This window comes from Alosa sapidissima, chromosome 15, assembly GCF_018492685.1.
Source record: "Alosa sapidissima isolate fAloSap1 chromosome 15, fAloSap1.pri, whole genome shotgun sequence".
Taxonomy (NCBI): Eukaryota; Metazoa; Chordata; class Actinopteri; order Clupeiformes; family Clupeidae; genus Alosa; species Alosa sapidissima.
The window spans coordinates 30,687,599-30,690,083 of NC_055971.1; positions in this window are offsets into that span (position 1 = coordinate 30,687,599).

The following is a 2,485-nucleotide window of genomic DNA, read 5'->3' on the forward strand; positions in this document are numbered from 1 at the left end:
GAGTGGAATCTCCAGATCTGCAGGAGCTCTGCTAATACCAGTAGATGGATTGAACAAAGCATATGCATTTTACAGGCTGTTAAGTGCAGATTTACTCCCCAGTCTTACAGTCAGAGTGCTCACTTTGTCATATCTTAATGGATCCTGAGATGAATTGAGAAAGGCTTTTTTGTTTCTTCTCTCTGCCGGATCTGATTTGATTGCTTCACCGACAGGCTCAAAATCTTCCGCTCGTTTTTCTTTTCCAGAATTGTTGTTGTTTTCCCTCCCCCTCTATTTTCATCATTTGTTTTTTCCACCCTTTTGTAAGCCATATGCTCTCTCCATCCTCCATCTTTGGTTCTGTTGCCCCCAGACCACCCCCCCCCCCCCCCCCCACCCGTCCTCATTACCCACCAGACGATATCACACTGGGCAGATTTATTTCTCATTAATGGTCAATGGAATGAAGGGCCTTATGGAGTATGTCCCCCTACAGTGCCCAGAGAATCCCATCCCCTGTACTGAGTGAATGTGATGGGTCTCCCTGGCCTGGTATCTTCAGCAGCAGTCATGTCTTCAGGAAGAGAAAGAAATATACTGTATGCTGAAACTCAAAATATGTACAAAAATGTTGATCATTTCGTGACAAACCTCTCTCTGTCACTCATGATGTGACATTATATGATGTCAGATGGATTTCAGATTCAAATTGTGAATGCTATCTTGTAAACAATACAATGAGCAATTAGTCCTTGAGACAGAGGGGTCGGTCGCTAGCATCTCAGGAGAATAAGTCTCAGTGATTTTTGACAAGGTAAACCACGCTAGAGTTAGAAAATAAGTGATAGCATTGCACTGGTTGTATTTTTTTTTGTGTTTATATCTATTATACGCTTATGAGGGGATATATTACAGGTGAATAGTCTAATAGTCTATTGTCTCTACTGTTTCTACTGTCTCTATTGTACAGTAGAGTTTGGTTATATGTTTATACTTATATTTACCATTTCTGCTGTAAGTGCATGTTGTGTGTGATGTCTGTATGCTACTGAGACCTTGAATTTCCCCTTGGGGATCTATAAAGTATCTATCTATCTGTCTATCTAATAATTTTGACTAATAGATATTTCCACAAAACCTCTGCTGCTGATCATTTACATTATGTCAATAAACTGAAATAACTGAAATGCTGTATTTTTGAGAATGTCTTCATACATTTGCTGCAAACTCATGTTATACTGTATATATATATACTTTTGTTTACATTCCATAGTATAGGTCACAATCATATATGAACAACCTCCTCTATTAAATCCTGCAGCATATAGGAGCATATCTGGAAACTTGAAAGTACAATTGAAGTGGAGATTTCTGGAGTTGTGAATATGCGTGGCAATAATAGATTTTCTTTAACGGCTATTGGCAGTATTTTTATCTATTCAAAATACCCAAATTCAAAACACCCACTGTAATAACATTTCACTCTAATATGTCCAAAATGAAAAATAAAAATAAGAATTGTGAATCTGACTTTATCCATTGTTAAGGTTTCTGTACTTAAAATGTAGGCAAATCATTGCATATTTCATTAAATAATTGTCCATTTACTTGAATTAAATTTTGGGGGGATATCTATGATTTTTTAGCCCATCCACCTGTAAGATAATTCTCCATAGACATAAAATGGACATAAACCGGCTGATAAAACATAAAAAGTTACCCCAAATGCAATGCTATCACATGTTTTCTAACTCTAGGGTGGTATACCTTGTCAAAAATCAGTATGAGACTTATTCCCCTTGAATGGTACCGATTGACCAAAATTAGGGGGTCTGGCTCAAGGACTAAATACAGTCTTCCCATTCTTGTCTTTCAATAAAAAATAAATGAAATATGTCAGAATGAACTGAGAGCTGCGATGGCCTGCTGGCTATTTATCAATGGCACCTGAGTCACGGCACCCCTGACAAATCCATATCAGTGCTGGCTAATCCATAGTGACCAGTAATCCGCACTAATAGTGTCTGATTGCTATCAAGCCACGCTGCATCAAAAGAGCCGTCACCTACGCCAGGTGTGTAAAGGACTGGAATGTACAGTGTAGAAATATTTAAATATTTAATAAAGAGAGAAAGTGTGTGTGTGTGTGTGTGTGTGTGTGTGTGTGTGTGTGTGTGTGCGTGTGTGTTTGTTTGTGTGTATGTGAGTGTGTGTGTGTGTGTGTGTGTGTGTGTGTGTGTGTGCGCGTGTGCGTGCGTGTGAGGGCGTGTGCGTGTGCGTATGCTTGCGCGCGCGTGTGTGTGTGTGTGTGTGTGAGAGAGAGAGAGAGAGAGAGAGAGAGAGAGATTTGAACATCTGCAATCAGAGCTCATAGTTAGAGAAAGTCTGCCAAATTCATGTTCATTCCTTATAAAAGCTAGTTGCCACTGAGTCGATCATGTAGGTATTGTGCATGACAGGTGTAATTCCTATATCATGTAGGTATTGTGACAAGTGTAATTCC